This window comes from Camelus ferus, chromosome 7, assembly GCF_009834535.1.
Source record: "Camelus ferus isolate YT-003-E chromosome 7, BCGSAC_Cfer_1.0, whole genome shotgun sequence".
NCBI lineage: Eukaryota > Metazoa > Chordata > Mammalia > Artiodactyla > Camelidae > Camelus > Camelus ferus.
The window spans coordinates 19,555,264-19,583,011 of NC_045702.1; the positions used below are offsets into that span (position 1 = coordinate 19,555,264).

General features: G+C 44.2%; 1 pseudogene; it reads right to left on the bottom strand.

Moving 5' to 3' along the window:
• Window positions 1–830: 830 nt before the first annotated feature.
• On the bottom strand, window positions 831–14,950 carry LOC116665087 (annotated as a pseudogene).
• Between the last annotated feature and the right edge of the window lie 12,798 nt (window positions 14,951–27,748).

The following is a 27,748-nucleotide window of genomic DNA, read 5'->3' on the forward strand; positions in this document are numbered from 1 at the left end:
TCTAAGAAGGCCCAGGAGAGCGTCTTGACGCATTTGGTTGGGAAGGGGTTGTGTTCATGATGTGCGCTGTTAAGAGTCCTGTCTTTTCATGGGTCAACATCCAGGGAAGGAGGTCGGGAAGGGAGACTGCTCTTTATAGGGAAGACGAAAAGGAATTGTCTTAGGGGTTCTTGGAGATACTTATTTCTGAGTCTTGTTTTGTTGCACGTCACCTGTGTGATCCTCAGGCACGTTCTATAACTCAGTCTCGTTTAGAGGGAAGGTGTTTTTTTTGAGGGGGAGGTGTTGGAAGGGCTTCCTTAGTTTTCAGGGCAAAACTATAAACCACCGCCTCCACCCTCTTGTCAAGAGTCATTTATTCCAACATCTTTTTCTTCGCATAGATTGGAGAATGACAGCAAAAAGGAACAGGTCTGAAGCTACTAGAGAATAGAATTAATCTTTTTTTTAGTCCATGTAGAGTTAACGATACAATTAGTTTAAGCAAATGAAAGAAGCCTTCCTCCCTCTGTCTCTATGAAGAGAAAAATAACCAAAAGAAGGTGAGATTGAGTGAGAAAAACTTTCAAAGCAGAAATAGAGGTAATTCATTCTTGTCCTCCATGCCACGCCTGTGTGTTGGTGGCAACAGGTCGTTGGGAGTCCTGGGATCAGAAGGCAAGAATACAATTGTGAGAGGCAGGAATCTGTGTAGGCCCTGGGGAGGGAGATCAAGGGAAGTCATGGCCCTGGGTGAGAAGCACCGGTGGGGTTGGGGTCAAGAGAAGCCAGAGCCCCTGGCAGGACCAGGGATCACGACGTCCTGAGCCTGAAGGAGGCTGGCTGGATGATCAGATAAACACTGGGGGCTCAGAATGATAGAGCTGATGGTGCCAATGACCCAGAGATACACTGGGAACTGCCAGAGTCTCTGCCCAGCGTCTTCCTGTGGAAACTCCGGGAAAGGCTAGTCGGAGGTTGCCGGTGAAGGGCATTGGGAACACCTGGTTTAAGTAGAAACTGCCCTGGTAAGGGGAAAACAGGTTCTGGCCTGGGAGAGCCTGATGGCTTCCAATCCCTGTGCCCCAGACTCTTAAGACATTATGTGTCTCACAAGAATAGCGACAGTGTTTAAGCCACACAGCTGCTGCCACTAGTTTCGAGTCAGCTGCAGGCATGACGAATCCCCATTGCTCGTGCTTTGTAATTACAAAGTACTCTCCCTTCGACTCCAGCCCTGTCCCGATGCACCTCTGTTTCGGAAGCCGTCTTCCTTCTTTCTGCTCCATTCTGGGCTTCTCCAGGGGGCACAGCTGTAGTGCGAATTCTGGCACAGCTTTCCAGACCTGCTCAAAACCTGGCCCCACCTTCCCTCAGACTTCATCTGTGGCCGCTTCTCCTCCTCCTCCTCCTCCTCCTCCACCCCCACTCCAGCGCCTCCCATCTGCTGACAGTCTCCTCTTGTTCTGACCTCCTCGTAGTGCTCCCTCAGAATGGCCCTTGCCTTCTCCTGCCTCAGGGCCACACATCACATTGTTTTGTAGGCACGAAGCATCGTCCTGTCCCTGTGATTTCTGTCTAAGTCTTATTCATACTTCAAAGCCCAGCCCGCATATTCCCTTTCCTGGGAAGCCTGTTGGAGCTTTCCGCAGCCAGAACGAGCTGCTCCTTCCAGTGTCCTCCCACTGTGCTGGGTTTATGTCGCTTAACGTAGGCTGACCTGATGAGAAGCTTTGTGTGTTCCCCACTGGATGGTGAGTTCTTACATGTTACCGTGTATCAGTTGGTGCCAGGCACTTTCTACTTGCTTGATTAACATCAGCTCATTGAATTCTCATAGCAACCCTGGAAGAGTCTATTATTAGCCACATTTTATTGAAGAAGACATCGTGATGTAGAGAGCTTAAGTGCTTTGCCGAGGGTCACAGGGCTGGTAAGTGGCACACCCGAGCTCTGAACCCAGTTAGTCTGGTCCCCGCCCATACTGCTAACCACGAGGCTTTCCTGTTTATGTCATTTATATTTGAATCAAGATCCTCCAGTGCTTGGCATAGTGGTTGGCACATGGGGATGGATAATTGTTCGTTGACCAACAGCGGATCACCATTGCTAGGAATGAGAGCAGGAGAGGGAGGGAGGGAGGGAAGTGGCCGTGGCTGTGACTACATAAGGGAGAAACAATGATGGGACTGAGCTGAATCTTGACTGTAGGGTTGATCACAAGCATCTACACATGACATAAAGTTGCATAGAACTAAATGGAGTTAACCCTTGAACAACAGGGGTTTGAACTGCACGAGTCCACTATTACGTGGATGTTTTACAGTAATAAATACTATAGCACTACACGATCCATAGTTGGTCGAATCCGCAGATACGGGACCTCAGATAGGGAAGGATCACAGGTGCAGAGGACAGCTGTAAGTTATGCATGGATTTTTGACTGTGCAGAGGGTTGGCACCCCTAACCTCCACATTCTTCAAGGGTCAACTGTATATACACATGTAAACGCACAAATGAGTGTGTGTAAAACTAGTGAAATCTGAGTAAGGTGTGTGGATTGTACCAATGTCAATTTCCTGGTGTGATATTATACAGGAATTATGCAAGATGTTACTATTGGGGGAAGGGTATATGGGATCTCTGTATTATTTCTTAACACTTCATATGAACCTACAATTATCTCAACATAAAAAGTAAATATATGTGCATGTGTATATATTAATCCCAGTGTTCTGACCACATGTTCAATTCTCTTGGACTCAGTAAATTTAATTCACAGAAATGGTATTTTGTGTAGAGCAGGACCCCTAACTTTTTGTTGACCGTATTTTTAAAACTTCTAGATGTAAATTATATCTGTTTCTTTAAAAGGGGCTTAGAGAGGCAAGTAGAGAAATTTATATCTAATTTGTTTCAAAAGTAAAATAACTACATCTCTGTTATAATAGGAATGCAAACTTATCAGGAAAATGTTGGTAAATACAGAATGATTAGAAACAAACAAAAAATTTTCCATCGAACGCTGTCAGGTATTGAGTTTGGTGCACATCCTTACAGTGTTTTTGCTGTTACTGTGTTTGTACATGTTCTACATGATTGTGATGATTCTCCGTATATAATTTTGAGCATTTCTCCCCCCGCCCACAGTGTACTGTGAAAAGCACAGTCCATTATTATTACAATCTTCAGAATTTATTGTGTGGCCACAGTGTAATTTATTCTCCACCTGTTGGCAAAAACTTTCAATTTGAAGCCTTACATTTTCTTAATTTAAAAGGAAATTTGAAATAAAGCTTCTAATTCTTGTTTTTACTTTTAACAGACTTTAAAAAAAAATCTCTTCCAGTTGGTAATTGATCTGGCCTATGTTGTTTGTGGTGTTTTTTTTTTTTCAGTCCCAAACCCATGAGGAACCACAAAGTTGTTCATTGCCCAGAGACAGGCTGGCAAGTACACAGTTACAGTGTTTCCACCAGGGAGGGGCCTGGAATTCTGAGATCCTAAGCTGGACAGGCCAGCAGGGCAGCTCTGCGGAGAGTTGGAAGATTCCCTGAACAAGATTTTTTTCTCCATTGCTATCCTGGGACTGTATCTCTGCCAGTGGCTTGACAGACTTTTCTGGTGTTTGGGTGTAGGGTCGGGGCTCCCAGGAGAAAGTTCTCTGCCAGGGGCCGTCAGCGTACAGGAAGAGAGCTCTGCCTTGTGGCCAGAGCGTGCTCCTCACTGTTCTTCTAGTGCTTTGAGGACGTGGATCCCCCTGGGCTTTTCTTGTCTCCCGTGACCCAGGTATCCTCCAGCTCCAGTAAATAGTGTGAAAGGCAGGGTCACATCATGGTCAGCAGGCCCCTCTTGTTTTGGCGGCACCAAGCTTTCAGGTCCCCTAACATTAGAGTGACAGTCTCAGGTCTTTGGAATTGAAGATGACCTGCCTTGTCTTGAAATGTCTCCTTTTGCTTGATACTCAGTCAAGGGCATGATCACCTGTGTAGGTGAGACGCTAGCAGCAACTTCCTTTGCGTGCAGGAGGGGATGGTGAAATATTAGGTGTGCGTTTAGTGAGGCAGAGAGATGAAATGATAGAAACTAGATTGATTACCCGAGAATAATTAGACCTGCCAAACCTGTCACGCTCGCAGTTTGCTGGAAAGACAAGGGAGCAACGGAACTGGATGGGCTGCTAAACCCAGTCTTCAGCTTGCAAAAGGCGTCTGACTGTCTCTGTCTTGTAACTGGGTTGCTGCGTGTGTTGTAAGATTGATGCAAGGGAGTGTGGGCCTGGACTGGGCCACCTGGAGTTCAGTCAGGTGTCATTCAGAGCAGTCCCAAGGGGTGGGAGAAAAAAGCAGCAGAGAAGAGGAAACTCATATTGGGGATCAGAGATGTTCCAGACATTCTGAGATCCATCTTCTTTGGTCAGGAGATCTAATTTCTGAGCTGACCTCTTAGAGGTACTGCTCCAAGGTCCACATGACTTGGGCTCACGAGCAAAGGCAAACACTGATGGCTTTCAGACTCTTCTGATTCTCAAACTGAACTTCTGATTTCCACCCTGAAACTTGTAACACCTCTGGTCCTCCCTTTGAGTCAGCCACTCCGTTAGACTCATGCTTAATTCCACTCACTCCCTCACCGCTTGCGTATAAACTGCCAAAACATTCCGGCCAGTCCAGCCTCCAAAATGCATCTCAGGTCCTCTCATTTCTCTCCATCGTCACCACTTCTGATCCAGGTCCCTCTCCTCTCCTGCCTGTTCCTTAGTGACAGCTTCCTCAGTTTATGTCCCTGCTTTTAGTGCTGCCCCCACAGACTTGCAAGGGAGAGCGAGATAGCCTTAGTTGTCACACATGTCACTGTTCTGTTTATATGCTTTACTGACTTTCCGTTGTGCTTAGAGGAAAGTGGAAGTGCCTTGTTACTGCTTTACACGATGTGGCTCCAGTTTACTGCTCCTGCTTCGTCTCAGGTGCCTGCTCTTGTCCTTCAGGCATTATAAGTTCCTCTGTCCCCGGGTCTCTACATACGCTGTTCCTGTGCCGGGAAGCTCTGGGCCGCTCTGGCCAGTTCCTACTCAGGTCCCGGTTTACGTGTTATTTCTCAGTGAGGAGTCCTTTGGCCGCGCTATCTACTTAATACCTGCCTCCTAGTATTTTCTTTCTGTTTTTAGTACTACTTCTTTATGACCTATTTTTCTAGAGTTTTTTTTTTTTCACTTTTTTTCTTTTTTGGGGAGTAGGAGGTAATTAAGTTCCTTTATTTACTTAATTACGTAGTATTTTTTAAATGGAGGTACAAGGGATTGAACCCAGAACCCTGGGCACGCTAAGCATGTGCTCTACCACTCAGCTATGCCCTCTCCACTGATTGTATTACTACTCTTAACACAACATGTGATCATATGTTTTTGTTTACAGACTGTCTACTGTATTTTAAGCTCCATGGGTACACTGCTTTGTTTAACCAATACATACCTGTGCATACAACAGATAGTGGCTGGCTTATAAATGTTAACTCTTTGTCCAATGAATGAATGAACTAAAGACATGAGATTTTCCCGTTGGGAGGGAGAAAAAAAGATTATCAGATTCATGGCACAAATTGCAGTTTCTGGTCATTCATAACCCAACATGTAACAGGATTTGATAAGGCCATTAAGTTGGAACTGCTTCCGGAAGGTGTTGGCCATTTTGAGAACTGAAGAAGCCAGAAGCCAGGGATAAAATATGGTGTTTTAGTGCTTGTTGTAAAGAACAGTGAGACATGGCCTGCCTCTTTTGTAAAGTCCATATTCACCAGAAGCCATGGCTTTTCAGAGGAGAAGCAAGAGTGAAAGCTGCAGCCTGCTGGGGCTGGTGCCCTCTTCAGAGATGGGCACAAACAACTTTATAAAGTGGGTTTCTTGTAGACAGCATATAGGTGAATCTTGTTTTCTATCAAGTACGCCAATCTCTGCCTTCTGTTTAGGGTGTTTAGGCCATTTACATATAATGTAATTTACATTTGATGCTTGATATGGGGTGGGTTTCAATCTGTCCTCTTGCTATTTTTTTGTATGCTTTCTACTCATCACATCTGTTCTTGGTTCCTCTTTTATGCCTTATTTTTGAGTAATCGGGTGTTTTTATGATTCATTTTTATCTCATTTGTAGTTATTAAAATAATATTGATTTATAATATTACTTTTTGGTGATGGCATACATGTCTAACTTACCACAATTTACCTTCAAGTGACGTCATACCATTTCACAAAAATGTAAGAACCACAGTGTGTTATTTCTGTTTTCCCTCCCATTCCTTGTACTGTTGTTTTACATTTCCCTTCTGCATATGCTGTAAGACCCACAATGCATTGTTATTATTTTTGCTTTCAACAGTCCATATCTTTAAAAAATATTTTTAAAATAAGAAAAATAGTATTTTATATTTGCTTACATATTTACCATTAATAAATGTTTATTTCTTTGGAAAGAACAGATTGCCATCTTGTGTCATTTTCCATGTTAAAGGAATTCCTTTAGCATTTCTTTTTTTTTTTTAACTTTTTTATTGATTTATAATCATTTTACAATGTTGTGTCAAATTCCAGTGTAGAGCACAATTTTTCAATTATACATGAACATATATATATTCATTGTCACATTCCTTTCTCTGTGAGCTACCATAAGATCTTTTGTATATTTCCCTGTGCTGTACAGTATAATTATGTTTATCTGTTCTATAATTTTGAAATCCCAGCCTCTCTCTTCCCACCCCCTTGGCAACCACAAGTCTGTATTCTATGTCTATGAGTCTATTTCTGTTCTGTATTTATGCTTTGTTTGTTTTGTTTTGTTTTTGTTTTTGTTTTTGTTTTAGAGTCCACATATGAGCGATCTCATATGGTATTTTTCTTTCTCTTTCTGGCTTACTTCACTTAGAATGACATTTTCCAGGAGCATCCATGGTTGCTGCCAATGGTCCTTTAGCATTTCTTGTGGTAAAAATCTAGTGATAAATATTTCAGTATTTATATGTCTGAATAGTCATCATTTTACCTTTTTTTTTAAACACCTTTATTGTGGTATGGTTCCTGTACAGTAAACTACACATATTTCAGAGGTACAATTTGATGAATTTTGATAGATGTGTACACCTGTGAAACCACCACCACAATCAAGATAGCTAACATCTTCCATCACTCCCCAAGAGGTGCAATTTTTGAATTCCCAATTTATCCCTTCCCACCCCCTTTACCAACTGGTAACCATAAGTTTGTTCTCTTATATCTGAGAGTCTGTTTCTGTTTTGTAGATAAGTTCATTTGTATCCTTTTTTTCCCCCCAAGATTCCACACACAAGGAATATCATATGGCATTTTTCTTTCTCTTTCTGGCTTACTTCACTTTGAGTGACAATCTCCAGGTCCATCCATGTTGTTGCAAATGGCATTATTTTATTCTTTTTTATGGCTAAGAAATACTCCATTGTATAAATATACCACATCTTTACCCAGTCATTTGTCGATGGACATTTAGGCTGTTTCCATGTCTTGGCTGTTGTAAATAGTGCTGCTATGAACACTGGGGTGCATGTATCTTTTTGAATTATATTTCTCTCCAGGTATATGCCCAGGAGTGGGATTGCAGGATCATACAGGAAGTCTATTTTTAGTTTTTTAAGGAACCTCCATACTGTTCTCCATAGTGGCTGCACCAATTTACATTCCCACTATCAGTGAAGGAGGGTTCCCTTTTCTCCACACTCTCCAGCATTTATCGTTTGTAGACTTTTTAATGATGGCCATTCCGACTGGTGTGAGGTGATATCTCATTGTAGTTTTCATTTGCATTTCTCTAACAATTAGTGATGTTGAGCATCTTTTCATGTCCTTGTTGACCACCTGGATATCTTTTTGGAGAAATGTCAATTTAGTTCTTCAGCCCAGTTTTTGACTGGGTTACTTGCTATTAATGTGTATGAGATGTTTGTATGTTCTGGAAATTAGTCCTTTGTCAGTTGCATCATTTGCAAATATTGTCTCCCATTCTGTAGGTTGTCTTTTCATCTTGTTGATGGTATCCTTAGCTGTGCAAAGCTACAGTACGCAAAGCAGTATGGTACTGGCACAAAACCAAACACACAGATCAATGAAACAGGATAGAAAGTCCAGAAATAAACCCATGCACTTATAGTCAATCTATGACAAAGGAGGCAAGAATACACAATGGAGAAAAGACAGTCTCCTCAGCAAGCAGTGCCAGGAGAACCAGACAGCTACCTTGTCATCCAGTTGTTTGTATAATTTAGCAATTTCTTCTTCACACTTTCTTCTTTCAGCATCAGTGAAGTTTCCAGTGACTCCAATCGTGCCTGCTGGTTTATCGTTGGTAATAGTGACATCCTTGTCCACTGCAAAAGCTTCCAGGTTGGCTTTCTCTTTGTCAAACTGCTCATCAACAGGCACTGTCTCTCCATTACGCCTATTGGTTGAGTTCACTTTCAAGCCACTGAATGGTGTTTTGCAGGGTCTAATTTTTTTCTTTTTCTCTTTCATACTTCTTTTTCCACTGTTCTGCAGTTAACTCAACATTGACACACACGGTGTTCTTAATTGTTTTAGCCCTCTGACCAAACAGGAGTGTGGATTTTGTTTCAGACTCATTGTACGATGACAGGGAGCAGCAAATGACGACAGTGGTTGGACAGTTCCCTCCTAGGGAGTCTTGAAGGATTCTTGTCATTTTACTGTCTCGATATGGAACATCCGTACTACCCTCAGCCAAAGCAGAGATGACATTTCCAAGAGCAGAAAGTGACTTGTTGATGTTCTTAGCTTTACCCAGCACAGCACCTTCAGCTCCAGTTTAATTAACCTTTTCACTACCAGCTAAATCAACCAGATAAAGTTTTCCACTCAGTCTTTGTTACTGTTTGCGTGTTCTCTTGTTTTACATTAATAAGAAATATACTGTGACTCCTAGAGCTATGTTCATTCATATTTGTAACTGTTACATGTCTGTTGGATTTTCCTTCATCTATGGTATCCATAACTTCATCTGGACGACATACAAAACGCTCTGTGCACCCAGAACTCGGTTTTTATCTTCATGAACTGTAAGACTGGTCTTGGAAACATCTAGTAGGTCCCTTATCTTATCCAAATAAATTTCAAAATATGAAATTCCAAATTTTCATCCATGGAGTAAATATAATTAAAAATATCTTGCACTATTCTTGGAAAAATTCCCATGCCTTCTGGATCATGAAGTTTACCCTCCATTGTGTGCGTCTTCCCAGAGGAGGTCTGTCCATACGCAGATATGGTTCCATTGTATCCCTCAAGTACATCTTTAACAATCTTTTTCGCACAGTCATTATGCACTTGCTCTTGAGATGTGTTTGACTGGAACACCCGGTCAAATGCACAAGGCTTGGACGTGATCATCACCGTGTCCTCTCCCTGAAACTTGGCGATGTACTTGTCACCGCGGGTCACCTCGGACTCGTTGAGAGGTCTGAAGCGACACATCACTTTGATGTTGCACTCGGCCGGGTCCACCACCTTCCTCACCACCGGGGCCGGAGGCTGGGAGTCACTCCCTGCCGCTCAGGCTTGGAGGACGCGGGCAGCGCCGGGCTCGCAGGGTTCGCGGGGGTGGAGCGCTCCCCAGCGGGGGTGGGCGGGGCGGTGGGGACCCCGGGGGGACTTTTTTGGGTTTTGTTTTTAAGAGTTTCTTTTAATGACTGGTTTTAAGCAGATTGATTATCATGTACCTTAATGTATTTTTTTTTTTTTTTTTTTTTAGTATGTCTTGTGCTTGGGGTTCATATAGCTTCTTGGATTTGTATATTCATAGTGCCCATCAAACTGGGAGAGTTTTCATCCATTATTTCTTCAAATTTTTCTTCTGCCTCCCCTTTTTTCTCTTTCCTTCTTAGGGGACACAAATTATGCTTAGCCTTTTGAAGTTGTCTTACAGTTCACTGATGCTTTACATGCTGCTTTTTTTTTTTTTTTTTAACAGGCTATTTCTTCTGTATGTAACATTTTGGAGAGTTTCTATTGCTATGTCTTAAAAGTTTTCTAATCTTTTCTTCTTTAGTGTCTACAGTTAATTCCATTCATCTAAAACACTGTCATCTAAAACACTGATTTTTTTTCCATCCCTAGAAGTTTGACTTGGGTCTCATATCCTCCATGTCTTTCCTTAACATGCACATATTTTTCTTTACCTTCTTGAATGTATGGAATATAAGTATATAACTTTGAATTTTCTTGTCTATTATTTTTGGGTCTGTTTCTCTCAATATGCTTTGTTCTAATTATGAGGCATATTTTCCTGCTTCTTTGCATGTCTAGAAATGTATTCAATGTCAGACATTGTGAATTTTACCTTGTATGTATAGATGATATGTATATAGATAGAAGTGTCTAAATCTGTATCTCCTATATATACAAGGGTGTGTGTGTGTGTGTGTGTGTATGAGTGTGTGTGCATATATGTGTGTGTATGTATATATGCACACACATATTAATTTATTCCTGAGCCTTGCTCTGTGTTCTGTTATTTGGAAACACTTTAATCCCTTCAAGACTCACTCTGAAATTGTGTTACATAGAACCAGAGAAGCCTTCAGTCTAAGGCTAACTTTCCCCACTACTGAGGCAGGGCCCTTCTGAGTACCTGATGCATCATGTTTTGCAAGGTTCTTCCACTCCGGCTTGTAGGAATACAGACAGTCGCCAGCACTGTGTGAGCCCCAGTGGCTGTTTTACCTTTTCTTTTCATTGGTTCATTTCCCACCTAGGCTAGTTTCCCCATGCACATGCAGTGATCAGTACTCAGCTGGGGATTTGCGGGGAATCCCCTGCAGATCTCTGGCTCTCTCTCTGGCTCACACTCTCTCTGTCTCTCTCTGTCTCTGTCTCTTCTGCAGTTTTCTCCTCTCGGTGTGAGGTGGGAAGCCCCATAAAAAAACGGCAGGACCCCCAAGCAGGGCCACTACTCTCCTGGCCCAGAGGCTCCCTGAGCTTGCTTCTGATTGGTTATTTCCTTTACTCCTGATTGGTCCACTTCCCTAACTTCTGATTGGTCCATTTGTAGTACTTTATTTGCATGGAGCTCACTCCTGATTGGTTATTTCTCTCACTCCTGATTGGGCTATTTCTACAAAGCTTGTTCCTGGTTGGTCAACTTCTGTTATACTTTATTTGCATATGATGTTGCAAAGTGTAAAATTGGCAGCCTATAAAGTCCTGTGTAAACCTACAGACGGATCCAGAGCTTGGAGTGTTAACTCCTCTGGGCTCGCTGGCGTAATAAACCTGAGTTCTCCAACTCTCCGAGTGCTGCTTGGTCTCTCACCTGGATCCAGGTTGCTGTCACAACTGAGCTGTAACACTGAACTGTAACACCGAGCTGTAACACATCTTTCCGCAACAGGTGTGGCTCTCTCCTCTCCATGTAGAGCTTCCCTTCTAGCACTTTATCCAGTGAATTCCAACCACCTTAGTCCCCCTGAATTCTCAGCTCTATATCCTCAAGTCAGAAGGGCCAACCCCTGCTCAGCAACCTAGACATTTCCCCCAGATGATATGCTGGGGGAATTGTAGGCTCAGCTCATGTGTTCTCTCTTCTCAGGAATGACTCCTGCATTGGCTGTTGTCCAGCGTCTGAAAGTCATTGTTTCATATACTTTGTATCGTTTTGACTTGTTTATGATAGTAGGGTAAATCCGGTCGTGTCTGTCACTCCATATTGGCTGGAAGTGCCCACAAGCTACTTTATACATTTCAGTTAGCTCTCTGCTGCCTACAGGATAGAGTTCAGACTCCTTAGTTTAGCTTACTCAGTCCTTTGCAAGCTGACCTCATGACAACCCCCGAACCCAGCATCCACCCACTCTTAGTAAATCAAAATATGTGCTACATCTTGATTGTATTCAAACTTCTTGATTCTCAGTGCATCACACATGCTCTTCTCTCCACCTAGGAAGACTATGTATCCCGCATCTAGCCACATTCTGCTTGTTCTCTAAGACTCAGTGCCGTCATCAATTCCTCTTTAAACGTTTCCGGACCTCAGTGTTAGTTGCTACCTCTGGGTTGCCGCAGTACTCATGATATACCTCCATCAGGTACTCACGACACTTCTATGGAGATCCTTAGTTAGACTTCTCCACCTGACTGAGATCTCCTCATCTTCTTAAGGGTAATAACCTCCACATCGTATTCACATTTTCATCCCTCAGCCTAACCCAGTACCTGACTTGCAGTAGATTCTTGGCAGATGTTTGCTGAATGAGTGAACGTCCTGTCACAGTGCACAGTCTTGCTCTCGGCAGATAGTATTGGCCTGCCTATTTGAGGAACTTGGAAATTATAAATAAGAAAACCAAAATAAAACTTGGGCTAGAATAGCTGCCACCGTCTAGCAGGTGTTCCACATTCTGTTTATCAGTAAAGACGCTGAGCAGGTGCTGGCTCCCTTCTGGGATATTATCCCACCATTAAAACAGTTCATAGCCAGTAGTTTTTCCTCTCTCTTTCACAGATGGTGCGGTTCTGTGACTGATGTCTGTAAGAAATAAGTGCAGGAAAGGTTATTCCTTGGAATTTCCTTGGAATTAATGTAACCCTTTTCAAAACACAGCTTCCACTCTGAGACATAATTGGAATCAGGATACATCTGGCCTGATTGAAGTCCAGCATCTTAAAGATGTACGGCTGAGACAGTCCCCTGAATTGCCTTGGACATGTGCAATCAGGGTAACGTATACTAGAAATTCAGGATTCTTGACTGTTCTTGAAAGCTGACAATTTAGAAAAGAGCAAAACAGTTTGGAAGCCTAGCTCCACAGTCAAGATGGGGACGGGCAATCGGGTGTCACCCTATAAAACGAAGCCCACCTTAACTATAAAGAAAAAAAATCTTGAGTTCATTTATTTGCTTGCCAGGTGAGGGAGAACACACCACTGAAGAATTTCACTAAGTGATCAACTTGAGGTAGGGCTCGTGGAAGTGGGGATCAGGGGACTTTGTCTGCTAGGAGGAGGGTTTCAGGGTGGTTATGCTGGGTAATGATTGCAAACAACTTCCTCTCTGACTAAAACAGGATGACCCCATGGATCTACACATGATTGGCTAAAAGTCCATTGGTCAGAAAAGAGTCTATAATTTGATACCATATGGATCTGACATACTGGAATATTCGAAATTCTTAGCCCTTTATCAGCTTGGTTTGGAGAATGGTGTGCTGAAATTTTGTGGTTGTTTAATGATGTCATCTGGTTGGAAAAAGTTTTGGTGAAACCCAGCTGTCAATTTTGCTCTCGCTCAGGCATATGCAGCTGTTAAGGGGACAGTCTCCTTTTATAGGTGTGATAATATGGTTTATCCCACGTAGAATTCTGGGGGAACACACCCGATTTAGCTTAGAGCAGGGTACACCACGCTCTCTGCATTGCTGGAGGAAAATTAATGATGTTACACGTTTAGGACTCCTGGCAGGTAAAATTTATCACATGCTGAAGAAAAAGAACTTGGACTTTGGAGAAGGGAAGGCTTGGTTTTGCTTTGTGATTTAGCCACCTATTAGCTTGATAAATTCATTTCCATCTGAATATTTTCATGTAAAGCAGAGATAACACTATCAATCTCATCAGTTAATGGGAAGATGAAATGAGAGGATGTATAGGAACTAACTCCCACAGTGGCCTACCTGCACCTTGCCTGATAAACAGTGAATAGCCAACAGCTTTCCTGCCCTGCAAACTCCCACCCACCCCACGTATGTGAATGCCTCAACTGTCCCTCTGTCCCTCCTGGACTCCCAGTCTCCCTCTGAGCATGCCCGTGCTTGTCCCCCACCTTTTCCACGTTTATCCCCTTTTATTTCTCCCTTCTTCTCTCAGCACCCAGAATACTATTTGCAGGTCCAAAAGTTGACCTTTACTCATATTCTTCATTAGTAACTTAAATATAACTTCAGTACAGAATTCCCCTTTGTTGTATGATTCTAAATGCTCAGTGTTAGAAGTTGAGCTGCTTTGGGGAAGGCAACTAGTCCAGTGCTGCTACAGAGGAGTTTTCGATTTGAGAGCATTAGAGAGCCAGCACGTTAGATGCTCAGGACCAGCAAGTATGTCTCCCTACATCCCTTGTCCTATGTACCGGGCCCAGTGAGGCCTAAAACATGATCCTGCTTTTACAGCAAAGACCTCTGGGACAGGGCTAGAGCATCTTGAAACATTTGACAGTCAGTGAGCGAGGCTGGGTGGTCTGTCATTTTTTCTGATCACAAGAGAAAGTGGACAAGGTGTGAGGATTGTAGGAGACAGAAATAAGTGGGATTAGAAACTAGCAAATGCCCAGATTTCCTATAAAACCTTGTAGAGAACTGGGTACCTTGTTGTTCCGAAAGAAATTGAATGCCTTTGAAAATGTATGAGACTAGATTACTGGCCCTAAAACCTGAAGGGAACTATCAATTTGCCACCATTCTTTTGCCACGTCTAGTTGGAAGTTTCCCCTAATGCTATTGGAAGCACTTTTCTAGAGGAGTGACAGAAATGCATGGCAGGTGGTGACTTAGAATGACCACCGTGCTGTTTAGCACCTTTAGGCTGGTTTGAGACTCTCATGTTGATTGTGCATAAAGGCCATCCATGAATGTTGTCAACAGTGTAAATCTTGTCACGGGGGAAAAAGAAGATTGCGACGTGGGTAGGACAGGTTAGGATAGGATCAGTTATGCTGCAATTAAAAGAAGAAGAAGACCCTGAAATCCCAGTGCTTTGAAACAACCAGGCTTATTTGTCACTCAGACTACATACCCAGCACCAGTCTGTGGTTCATCCTGCTCTAAATACTCAGGACCCACGCTGGCCATCATCTCACCCCATCGTCTGGAAACCACATCCTGTTCCTCAGAACGACCAGCAGGAGAAGTGAGGGCCTTTAATTGCCTCAGCTTGGGATTGACCCCCATCCCTTCTGCTCATACTTTGTCAGCCTGAACCAGTCATCCAGCCCTGATTAGTTGCCAGGGAACTGGGAAATGGGTGAGAAAGTGGAGTATTTGGGGGAGCATTATTGTCCCTGCCTTAGCCTGCTCGTCTGGTCACCACATACCGATTTGCTCCCTTCTCCCCAACTTCCAGAGAAGATCTAAAAGCTCTATGTGACCAGTGCATCTGTCACCAGGACAGTAGTCACAGGGTCAGGTGAGGCCCTGGCGCCCCTTGGTCTGGGGATACAAGGTAAGAAGACAAGTTAGCGGATGCCCACAAACTCGTACACAGTGGTGGGACAAGAATGGGTTAACTGCAGCGAACACTCATGTTCTAGGAGGTCGAGAATGGGAGTTGTGTTTCGTTCACTCTCTCCTGTGGCCTCTTCTCACCAGAAAGGGGGCCTTTTCGGCCACTTCCTGGAGGCCTTTCCTTGCGATCTGGGAGGGGTCTCACGTTTCTAAGTATAAGCTCCCTTACTATGTAATGAATCTAATTCCTCCAGTTTCTCTAGGAACTTCTACCCACCTATTTGCATTGCTATGCCCCCCCTCTGCCCTTCCATTGCTTTCATCCCTTCTGCTTGAATGCATTTTACTGTTAGGTGTGTTAGGCACATTCTGAGTACAAAGCACGACCCTGAGGTTGCAGATTAACACTGATGAGGGAGACTCTGGGTTCTCAGTGGTGCTCATACCTCCTGGAAAGTAGATAGGAAAAGATGTTGCAGGGTCGCTTTTTGAGATGCTGATTTGTGCAGGCAGGCCTCGGAGATACTGCAGGCTCAGTTGCAGACCAGTGCAAAAAAGCAAATATCACAATAAAGTGAGTCATTTCAGTTTCTCAGTGCACATAAAAATTACTTTTAGACTGCAGTGTATTAAGTGTGCAGTGGCATTATGTCTGAAAAACAATGTACATCCCTTATTTTAAAAACACATTATTGGTTAAAAAGAAAATGCTAGCCATCATCTGAGTGTTCGGTGAGTCATAATCTTTTTGCTGGTGGTGGGTCGTAGCTGGATGTTGAGGGCTGCTGACTGATCAGGGTGGTGTTTGCTGAAGGTTAGGGTGGCCAGTGGCAGTTTCTTAAAATGAGATAACAAGTTTGCACCAGCGATCGGTTCTTCCTCTTGTGAACAGTTTCTCTGTAGCATGCAGTGCTGCTGATAACGTTTTACTCACAGTAGAACTTCTTGCAAATTTGGAGTCAGTCCTCTCAAACCTCGCCTCTGCTTTATCAACCAAGTTTATGTCATATTCTAAATCCTTTGTTGTCATTTCAGCATCCTTCATGGCATCTTCACCAGGCATAGATTCCATCTCAAGATACCACTGTCTTTGTTCATCCGTAACAAGGATCTCCTCACCCGTTCAGGTTTTATCATGAGACTGCAGCAATTTGGTCCCATCTTCAGGCTCCACTTCTGGTTCTCTGGCTATGTTCACCTCGTCTGCTGTGACTCCCCCACTGAAGTCTTGAGCCCCTCAAGTCACCCATGAGGGTTAGAATCAACTTCTTCCACACTCCTGTTAATGTTGACATTTTGACCATTTCCCATGAATCACAAATGTTCTTAATGGCATTTAGAATGGTGAGTCCTTTCCGGATGGTTTTCAATTTACTTTTCTTAGATCCATCAGAAGAATCACCATCTGTGGCAGCTCTAGCCTTACAAAATGTAGTGTCTGTTAAATAATAAGACTTGAAAGTTGAAATTGCTCCATGATTCATGGGCTTCAGAATGGATATTGTGTTAACAGGCATGGAAACGTGAATCTCATTGTACATCTTCCTTAGAGCTCTCGGCTGACCAGATGCGTTGTCCGTGAACAATAATGTTACAAAGAGAATCTTTTTGTCTGAGCAGTAGGCCTTGACAGTGGTCTCAACTGGATTAAAATACTCAGTAAACCATGTTGTAAACAGACGTGCTGTCATCCAGGCTTTGTTGTCCCATTTATAGAGCACAGGTGGAGTAGATTTAGCAAAATTCTTAAGGCCCTTAGGGTTTTCCAAATGGTAAATGAACTTTGGCATCAACTTAAAATCACCAGCTGCATTAGCCTCTAACAAGAGAGTCAGCCTGTCCTTTGAAGTCAGACACTGACTTCTCCTCTCTAGCTATGAAAACCCTAGATAGCATCTCCTTGCAAGATAAGGCTGTTTCATCTGCGTTGAAAATCTGTTATTGATTGTATCCACCTTCACCGATTATCTGAGTTAGATTTCTTCTAGAGAACTTGCTGCGACTTCTACGTCAGCATTTATTGCTTCCCCTCAGACTTTTATCGGATGGAGACGGCTTCTTTCCTTAAACCTCATGAACCAGCCTCTGCTATTTTCAGGTTTCTTCTGCAGCTTCTTCACCTCTCTCAGCCTTCACAGAATTAAAGAGAGTTATGGCCTTGCTCTGGATTAGGCTTTGGCTTAAGGGAAGGTGGTAGCTGGTTAGATCTTCTGTCCAGACCACTGAAACTGTCTTCATATCAGCAGTCATGTTATTTTGCTTCCTTACCATTTGTTTTTTCACTTGAGTAGCACTTTTAATGCCCTTCAAGAACTTTTCCTTCTCGTTTGCAACTTGACTGGTGCCAGGGGACTAGTTTTTGGCCTGTCTCAGCTTTCAGCATGCCTTCCTCCCCAAGCTTCATCTTTTGTAGCTTTTGATTTAAACTGAGAGACATGCATGTGACTCTGCCTTTCACTTCGAACACTTAGAGGCCACTGTAGGGTTATTGACGGGCCTGCTGTCAGTATCGCGTCTCAGGGAGTAGGGAGGCCCAAGGAGAGGGAAGGGCCAGTCAGTGGAGCACTCAGAACACACGCAGCATTTATCAGCTAAGGCCACCACCCAACGCAGGGCGCAGTTCATGGTGCCGCAGAACAATTACAATAGTAGTGTCAGAGATCCCTGACCCTGGATCATCATAACAAACACGGTAACAATGAAAGTTTGAAATACTGCGAGAATGACCAACCTGTGACACCGAGACACAGAATGAGCATATGCTATTGGAAAAAAGGCACCAATAGACTTAACTTGCTCAAGGCAGGGTTGCCGTAAACCTTCACTTTAGAAAAAAAGGCAGTACCTGCAAAGCTCAATAAAGCAAAGCACCATAAAACGGGGCTTGTATTTTGTTCGTCATATTTTTTCCTCTTTCATATTTCAGCAGGTGATTAAGCCCTCACAGTCCTTTGACTGTCCTTTTGCAGGGCAGAAAGCCAAAGAAAGCTGCCTGAAATGAGAGGCTCTTCCTACTTTCTTAAAGGAGCCAAGTATATTGAAGGGTCTGGTGGGGAAGAGAAGGCAAGGAGCCAGCTGGGGAATCGCCCAGCTGGGAGGAGGCTGTTGGGGGTGGGGGCAGGCCCTGCTTCGGCAGCCTCCCAGGGGGGAGGCCGGGGAGTGGGGGGGCAGGCCCTGCTTCTGCAGCCTCCCAGGGAGGAGGCCGGTGGGGGGGGTGGGGGCCGGGCCCTGCTTGGGCAGCCTCCCAGGGGGGAGGCTGGGGGGTGGGGGGGCAGGCCCTGCTTCGGCAGCCTCCCAGAGGGGAGGGAGGGCTGCCCTGGGGTGGCTTAGTTTCCATCTCAGGAGGCCCAGGGGAACTCCCATTCCACTTTTTTTTTTTTTTTTTTGAACATTTCTAATGCCCAGTCTTTCCTTCCTTTCTTCCCACCTCCCTCATATATTTCCAGGGCACCTGCTGGAGACGGCACTCTCAGCAGGGGATAGTGATGGCTCCTACCCTGGTGGTGCCCACAGTCTCCTGGGGGTATATAGCTGTAATACAGTGTGGTAACCCCCCACGTAGAAACCTGATAAAGCAGTCTGGGAGGACAGGAAAGAAATGGCCAACCCCAGTGCATCAGTTTCTTCTCTTTCTTCAGTAAACACTCTCTTAATTTCTATGAGAGTCTACTTGCCTGAATCCTGATCTTAAGAAATCCTTTGACCCTCTGCTCTCTGAGCTTCCTCTTTCTTCTACCTTTGTATTTCTTTCTCTCCAGAATCCGGAGGAAGCTGATCATGGGTTCTGTTTTTGTCCTCTGGTGTTCTCCGAATCTTACAGACTTAGGCAGACAAGGAGTTTATTGAAAAGTGTATGAGCTGTTCATAACTTCAAAGGGGAGAGTCAAAAGGCGTACATGGAAACATGACTCAGCGGAAGCCAAGCTCCCACCCAAAGAAGAGTCTGGACTGGGCATCCCCATGGCTTCTTGACACCGGTGAGGCCGCTGCTGTGATTCTATTTCTTCACTCTTTCTGCATCTTTGAGACTCTCCTTTGCGACTCAAAGTCCTGGGTCAAAGCACCTAACTGACCTGGTCTTGATACGTCCTCACACTCCAGCCACTACAGGGTAGAGCCAGGGAATAGCCGGCCTCCAGGTTCTGGTCGTGAGAAGGAGGGCCCTCCCCCCACCAAAGTCCTCACAGTGAGGGCTCTTCCAAAGAGGAGGCGACCTGGAGGTTGGCCGTGTAACCCAGCTGGCCCCTCTGAGTGTCATCACCTGCCTGTGTTTTATCAGAAAATTCAGATTCATCCAAGACCTGCAACTCTAGATCTGAACTCTCTCTCCTTTTGTCTCCTGGCTTTAGTTACATTCAGAGCCTTCTTCTCGGATGCTCCCTGGTTCCCCAGACTTATAAAGACTGGGCACGCCATCCTTCTCTCCTTATACTATTTATTCCTTCAAGAATTACCTAGGAAATGAGTTAAAAATGCAGGTTTCCTTGATTGACTCCCCCTCTCCTACAATTCTGATGTTGTGCGTCTGGAGTAGAGTCCAGGAATCTTCAGTTTTTAGCAGGTGGCCCAGGTGATTTTGATCCTCATAATGGCCATTCTTTTTGAGATACAGGGTTCCCTGTATCTGTTACAATCTCTGGCCAACTTTTCTCTGCCATACCTCTCATATCTTTCTTTTCCTCAAAACAAGTATGCCTTCCCTATTGCAAAGACTGTTTTCAGGGCCACCTGTCTCCATCACTGGCTCTGTTAATCCATCTGTCTCACCGTTGCTGGCGTAGAGCTTCCATGGTGGTCACATCGGGGAGGTAGGGTACAGTAACTGCCGCCTTCTTCCCACTTCCATGGAGATTTGGCTGTACTTCCAGAATTGGGGTTCCGTGTGAGTGCTCTGGGTGATGGAGTAGTAGGTACCTGCAAGGGCACAGGTCCTGGCTGATCGGAATGGATGCTGGCTGTAAACTGGCGGGTACCTAGTGCAAAACTGGCCTGAATCCTGATCATTGTCAACAGTATGTGACTCTTTGATTGGGCGTCTGTTTCTATAACCCCTGTGGGCTTTCACTAAAGCACACCTGCATCCTCAGGCCACAAGTCAGTTGTCATGGTGACCTTCTGGCTCCTGTCCAGGAGATGTTCTGCAAACTACATGGTGGGCGTGGCCTGCAGGGAACATTTACTCCCTCGTGTGGGTGCATAGTGCTCACCTCCTTGTGAGTTCCCTGCGACAGCCTCCTTTTCAAACCTCACGGTGTATCAAAGCTTTGTTTTGTACCCCGGTGCTATTCATATGAAATTATCCAGAGGAGTCTCCACTTTCCACTGCCCTGGCACAAGCAGGAGAGCTTTCCTTCCTCCCCTTCCGGTCAGCAAGGGCTTAGGCCAAGGAGGCTGCCTTCCTCTGCAGTTTTTTATTAAGAGTATTAAACCATTTTCTTTTGTCTTGTACTTTATATATTGATATGGTTTTATGTCTTTTCTCACCCTGGCATATTTTTTTGTAGATTTCAATTTAAAAGTTGAAGAAGGAGGTCTCATTTCCTTGCTTCCTTGACCTCTGAGTTGGAACATGGTTGTAGTAAATCATTAGGGGCAAAGAGGTGAGAAAGTAGCGTTTATTCTGGGAGCCTTCTACATCATAAATCTGACCTTAGACTTCCAGTAATGCTGAACACCAGAAGAGAAGCCGACGTGATCTCTGTCCCTGACCTTGAGCAAGGAAGGGCTTTGTCCCGAGTGGCCTGTAAAAACACACGCAGTATCACTGATCCCTCGTTTCTATGCATTACAGACGCCCTGCGCCTCCTGGTCAAATCAAGAGACCAATGGTGCGACCAACAGCTCAGTGCACAAGCTGAATAAATGTAGAAACTTACCCCGAGCGTTTCCAATGTACTTAGTATCTGTGGCACCTCTGAATCTCGGTTCACACGCTCTGATACGTAAGAAACATCATACTTCTTGATGTTTGCTAAGTCGTTCTAATTTTGATGCTAAACATCTCTCTCTCTCTAGGCTGCCAAGAATTCAACTTGTCATTCTAAGGGCTTCTTCAAGGTTCTGGGCCTTATATAGTAGGGACCACCTGGCTTTCTGACATCTGTCCATGTAGGTCATCACTGGGACATCTTTGTCCTTGTCCACAGCATCGCCCTCAGGCCCGAGATCTCTCCAGGGGGAGGGAAGGAATCCTTGGCAGCTGGATCAGGGTCCTGCTGTCCTGCTGCACATGGTCCTTCTATCCCAGGTCTTGTGCTTCCCTCCTGCCACGGTCCACCCCTCGGCCCAGGCACAGACCTTCCTGCCACAGATGACGCTCCTTCCCGTCGTCTGCTTCTCTAGCCCTCTCCACCTTCCCCCTCAAACCTTGTCCTTAAAATAAACTCTTAGCAACCAAACATTGACTTCATCTTTCCTTGAGGACAGAGGCTTGGAAAGTGAGGGGGAATTTTGCATTCCATCCTTCTAGTATAGTAAAAAAAAAATTATATATGTGTGTGTGTGTGTGTGTGTGGAGAGAGAGAGAGAGAGACAGAGAGAGGGAAGTCTGATATTAGAAGTCTCCTGTGCTAACATGGGGAACCCGTTCATTCCTACTTCGTGTAGAACAGGGCGCCCCTTCCTCCTTCTCGGCATTGGCTCTGACTGTACTTGGGATGCTCTGCTAAGTGCTGAAGGCACTGGAGGCATACTGTAGTCCTCGCCAACATCAGGCAGGCTTCTGTGCTGCAACCGACCAAAACCCATTCTTGCAAATTTAAGCAAGAAGGGTCTGAAGGCATCAGGAAAGCCCCCTACCAAAAAAAGAAAAAGAGAAACATGATGTGGAGTTAGCCAAGAAAGTGAGTTGTAAGGATACACGGTGAGAGAATAGACTGAGGAGACAAGTGGCGACCAAGCCCTGGAGAAGGAGAAGGGGAACCACAGATGAATAATGCCGTCTCTGCCCCTAAAGGACTTCACTGTTCGGTGAGGAAATGGACTCCCCCACCTGCACATAATGCGAGGAAATGAATGAAGCGAGGCAAAGCTCAGTCACCGTTCTGCTTGGAAGCAGCCAGCTTCGTGCTCCCGGAAGGAGAGCTGGTCCTGAGCACGGTGTAGCCTGTAAGTGCTGACGCCTTGAAGTGTAGAGCTGATGCTCAAGTCCTTCTGGACGAGGGCCGAGAGGACCGGCTGTCTTGCGTTTAACGGCAGAGCATCCCCAGTGGGGAGGCCACTACAAAATCCTCTTCCTTCAGCCTTGCCTTTGTCAGTGGTACAGTGTCATCCCTGAGTTAGGGAGGAACCATCAAGTACCGTATCACTTACTTGTTGATTTCGAATATCCTCCAGAGAACGCCTTTTCCATGGGGTCCAAAGTCGAGACAAACGTGTCCACATGCAATTAGATCTTAAAGCTGTTTATTTTTTTGTTTATCAGGGCAGTTCGAGTGACAGCCTATAGTTCAGTTGAGGCTTGGCTGCCACGTGGTGAAGGAAATTCTCCAAGTAGGTGCATTTCAACATCAAACAGGTAAGTAAGATGTACCAGAAGTCAACTGTGTGTGCGTCTGGATGCCTGGAAAAATATTGTGAAATAGTTTGGTTGCCTTTGGGGAATTAAAGACTTAACATGAATATAGCTGTGTTTGTGGTATGTATGCAGAGACCTGTCTATCTGCAAATAGGATTACTTATTAATCAAATAAGCCTCTCGGACCAGAGTCAGTATCTTCTAGGGTTCTTCCCAGCTCTGAGGTTGTGCAAGTCTATACGTAGCTCTGGAGAAAATACTGAGGCCAGAATCATTAGGATCCTTCTTGCCAGATGGAGCTAGAATAGAATCCTAACAGTTCCAGCCTAGGTGTGAAAACTCCTAGGAACCATCCGCTTGTAGAGCCAGTCACGTAGAGCAAATTCAGGACAAGAAGAGATCTTCATCCCCCTTTATTAGACGACAGCCCAGTAAGCAAGGGACACTGCCGGAGGTAGAATGGAAAAGCAGGCAAGGTCAGTTTGAACAATGCTAGTCACCTGTTAGATCTCACTTAAGTCGACGTCTTCCTTACCACTGTCTAAAAGGACCGCACAAGCCAAGGGAGAATGATCTATTTACCTTGGGTTCTAGGATGAAAGAAACATCTTGATATTGTAGACTAGTTAATAATAATATATTGGATCAAATTTATACCTCTTCCCAGATTTTCTTGCTCCCCTTTTCCCAGGCCACTGGCTGCCTGGTCCATGAGAGTCCCACCATCGCTGTCCCCTCATTAACACCACGGTCCACCTTGTCCTCTCCAGGGGAAGGCTGGGTTCTATGGGTCTGGTCAAGTCAGGCGTGGGCACCAGTGCTGCCCTTTCCCTGGGAGAGGCCAAGGCAGACTCCAGTCAAGTGCCTGGGGTTTGGCTTCCCTAATGGTTGCCTGGAAAGCCCAGTGACAAATGTACTGCAAGTGTGAAGGGTAGGGACCGGGTTGTGGGCAGAGGAGATAGCTTGGGTGAAAGCCGTGAGAGAGAAGAGAGAGTCCGTAGAACTGGGAGATGTCAGGGTGGCTGGAGGGTGGCGAGCGGACAGGAGAGGAGGCAGAGGACAGATGGCACAGGGCTTGTGGGATGATCGGGGACCTTGGCCTGAGAGCCGTGGTTAGCCGTGTCCAGAAGAGTTGCACCTGCAGGCTTGCATTTTAAGATCACTCTGGCTGCTGTGTAGCGACCTGACTGGAGGGAGACAAAACGTGGGGAAGAGTGACAAGTGAGGAGGTGTTCGGGGGCATAGAGGCTGGAGCTGACGGTGGCACTAGGTGGTGGCAGGTGAGCTACGAGCAGGCAACCAGAAATTCTCTTCTGGCTCTGCCTCTAGCTCTGCGTGAGTTATTGCAGCCTCCAGTGCTCCATGTTCTCATCTATGTGTTGGACTTAAAGCTACCTGATTCCTAGTCTTATTTTGAAATGAAACAAGGTCATATGAACATACTTGCCGAACAACAGATGCTTCGGGAGTACTGTTCGGCTGTGACGGTGTGAGGAAGGAGAGACCTCCCTTGATTATTAGTACAGCGGTCCTGTGAGTTAAGCACGGCTACCGCCAGGTCTTCACTGAAGCAGCCCCTGGCTTTCCTCACACTGAGTAATACGCGTGACTTCCCTGGGCGTGCGGAAGCTTATCTTTAAATACTCTCTCCGCTGGGTTAAGGTTGGAGGCAGAGCTATTTCTGGTAATAGAAATGTCAACACCAAATGGCTGGCAGGTCACTTGCAGCAGCAGTGCAGGGATGTGGCAGCTGGCATTTGCTGCACGCTGTGCTGGGCGTGTATTAAAACACAGGCCGGTGAACATTGTCATTAGCAATCCTGGAGTGATGGTGTGTTCATACAGTAAAACCAGGTGATGGATCTGAAATGCAGTTGGAACTTAATCATTTGGGTGAGGTTATTTCATAGTTGACTAATTTTGCAAACCATTTTTAGAGGGTGCTAATTAAAAATTGCCCGAGGTTATCAATTTGCTGCCAGTACTGCAAAAAAAAAAAAAAAAAAAGGCATGGAAGGGTTTCAGTCCAGCTAATTATTAAATAAAGCAAAAGAGTTGATTATCATGGTTTTAAAATAGGGATTTTTTTTTTTATTTGGAGCATGTCTTTTTATTTAGGGGCGGAGTTATCAAAGGACTAGAATGACATGGAATGTCTTACGTGGCTTATTTTGTTCATGATGAATTATATCTGGTGTCATTAGGGCAAACTCTTTTTTTACATCCTGGACTGAAGAACCTTGGGGTTCTGGTTTGTAGTCCGTCAGTTCGTATGGGTTGGCACTGAGGTCTGAAGCCCGAAGCACATGGTTATCATGTTTATTCAGTCATCAGTCTGACAGTTTAGGTAGAGCATTTAATGAGCTGTGAGAATGGCTGGTGCAGTGCTTCTTGATGCTTTTCCATTTTCTTTTGAATGTTATAAAAATTAATTGCCTCTAGGAAATCTGCAGAAGAATGAGACTGGAAGCTCCAAGGGGACAGACACCATGTCTGTCTTACTCCTTGCTCAATTTCCAGGGCTTGGCATGCGGTAAATTCTCAGTAAGTGCTTGTTAAATGCAGGAATCTACCACGTGCCAGGTGTTGCTCTAGGGGTTTGGGGTATATCAGTGAATAAGGCAAAAATCCCTGTCTTTTTGGAGATTACACTCTAGTAGGAAAAAGAGATAAAATAATAAATAAGAAAATTACATGGCATGTTGGAAGGTGATAAATTCTTTGGGAAAAAAAATTAAAGCAATGTTAAGGGGATTGAAAGTGCCAGAGATGGGGTGGCATGGAGTTGGAGTCATTGGGCATGCCTTCTTTTTTAAAAAGCATGCTTTAAAAAAAAAAATCATGCTTCAGGTTGGCCTTATTGAGAATATGAGATTTGAGAAATGATTTGAAAATGGCGAAGACACTAGCCTAGTGGACATCTGGGGAGGAGCCTTCCAAACAGACCAGCTAGAGCACACACCCTAAGGGAGGAGTGTGGCTGCGTGTGTCTGAGGCATAGGCACGGAGGCTCGTGCAGCTTGCGCAGAGTGAGGGACAGGTTACAGGGGACGTGGGCCAGATCATTGGAGCATTTTGGCCCATTGTACAGACTTAACCACTGCAGGGTTTTGAGTAGAGAATTGCCATGACTGGACATGGAAGCTGCTGAAAATAGTTGGGGAAGAGAACAAAGTAGAAATAGGCACCATTGGGGAGTGACTGCAGTAATTCAGATGAGAGACAGTAGTGGCGCTTACCAGGGTGATACTGGCAGATTTAGCGAGAAGTGGCCGGATTCTAAATGCACTTTGGAAGCGGAGCCAGCAACTGTGAGCGAACTAGAAGGACTGGAGGATCTGGGCTTGAACATCTGGGAGGATGGGGCTGCCATCGCTGAGATGGGAAGGTAGTAGGTGGAGCACGCTTTTGGGAGAACAGCAAAGGTTCAGTGTGGCTGTGCTGAGTGTGAAAAGTCTATTAGATACCAGAGTGGAGATGTCAAGTAGACAACTCAATATGTAAGTTTTCATGCAGACATTTCCTGAAGTCGTAAGTCCTAGAGGAGATCACGAAGAGAGTGAGCAGACACAGTGAAAAAGGAAATAGTAAGTCATCTCTTATGATCCTTTGTATTTCTGTGGTGTTGGTTGTAAATTCTTTTTTTCTTGAGTCTGGCCAAATGTGTATCGATTTTGCTTAACTTTTCAAAGAGTAAGTTTTTAGTTTCAATGATCTTCTCTATTTTTTAAATCTATTTATTTCTGTTCTGATCTTTATGATTTCTTTCCTTCCGCTAATTTTGCATTTTGTTTTTCTTTTTCTAGTTCCCTTAGGTGTAAGGATTAGGTTTTTATTTGAGATTTTCTTGTTTCCTGAGGTAGGCTTGTATCACCAAATCTCCCCTTAAAACTGCTTTTGCTGCATTCCATAGATTTTGGATTATTGTGGTGTTGTTTCCATTTGTCTCCAGGAATTTTTTGATTTCCTCTTTGAATTCTTCTCTGACCCACTGGTTGTTCAGTAGCATGTTGTTTATCCTCTATGTGTTCGTGTTTTTTGCAGGGTTTTTTTTCTTGTGGTTGATTTCTAGTCTAATAGTGTTGTGGTCAGAAAAGATGCTCGGTATGAGTTCAGTCTTCTTAAATGTACTGAGTCTTGTGTCTTGTGGCTTAACCTGTGGTCTGTCCTAAAGAATGTTCCATGTGCACTTGAAAAAAATATGTATTCTGTTGCTTTGGGATGGAATGTTCCATATACACCTAGTAAGTTCATCTGGTTTAATGTGTCATTTAAGGCCATTGTTTCTTTATTGATTTTCTGTCTGGATGATTTCTCCACTGATGTTAGTGGAGTGTTAAAGTCTTCTGCTATTACTGTGTTACTGTCAATTTCTCCTTTTACATCTGTTAATATTTGTTTTAAATGCATCTATATTGGGTGCATATATATTTACATTTTAATATCTTCTTGCATTGATCCTTTTATTATTATGAAATGTCCTTCTTTGTCTCTTGTTACAGTCTTTGTTTTAAAGTCTATTTTCTCTAATAAGGTCTAATATAAGTATCGTGTGGGGGGGTGTGTCTCTAGATCTGAAATGAGTCTCTTGTAGGTGGCAGTCTATCTATCTATCTATCTATCTATCTATCTATCTTATTTTTGTATCCATTCAGGCAACCTGTGTCTTTTGATTGGAACATTTAGTCCATTTAAGATAATTATTGATAGGTATATACTTATTGCCATTTTGTTGATTGTTTTGGGGTTGTTTTTGTGGTTCCCTTTTATTCTTTTTTTCTTCTTTTGCTCTCTTAGGATTTGATGACTATTTTTAGTGTTATGTTTGAATTCCTTTCTCTTTTTTTGGATGTGTATCTATTATAGATTTTTGGTTTGTGGTTACCATGAGGTTTATGTGTACATATGTATGTATATGTATATGTATATGTGTATATATATGTATGTATGTATATGTATATGTGTATATATATATGTATGCATGTATATGTGATATGTGTGTGTGATTA